The sequence below is a fragment of the Myotis davidii genome, unplaced genomic scaffold, assembly GCF_000327345.1.
Source record: "Myotis davidii unplaced genomic scaffold, ASM32734v1 scaffold461, whole genome shotgun sequence".
Lineage (NCBI taxonomy): Eukaryota > Metazoa > Chordata > Mammalia > Chiroptera > Vespertilionidae > Myotis > Myotis davidii.
The window spans coordinates 1,786,313-1,786,610 of NW_006295825.1; the positions used below are offsets into that span (position 1 = coordinate 1,786,313).

Below are 298 nucleotides of genomic sequence, written 5' to 3' on the forward strand. Positions count from 1 at the left end.
CTGTGAAAGGGTAGCAAAAACATGCCCCCACACCCAGGTCTCGGAAGTAATTAATGACTCACCCAGAGGTTGCTGGGAGGGAGCCCAGGCCTCTCCTCATTGGCAAGGAACCTGCTCTCCCTTGTGCCCCATCTCGACGTGGGGCCCTGGCACCTGGACCCCGGGGATGAATCCAGGTCTGCCTCATCTGAACCCACATTCTGAGCCTCCGCACCTCCCTCGCTGCCTGCATGCACAACATTGGCGGGTGTCACCTTCCACAAGACTTCATTCTGTGCACCCTCCCACCCTTGACAGG

At 59.1% G+C, this 298-nt stretch overlaps 1 protein-coding gene across 1 annotated transcript in view; it reads left to right on the forward strand.

Moving 5' to 3' along the window:
* Positions 1-298, forward strand: part of CILP (cartilage intermediate layer protein) — a 16,774-nt gene that overhangs the window by 1,268 nt on the left and 15,208 nt on the right. The gene's annotated exons all lie outside the window — the stretch shown is intronic.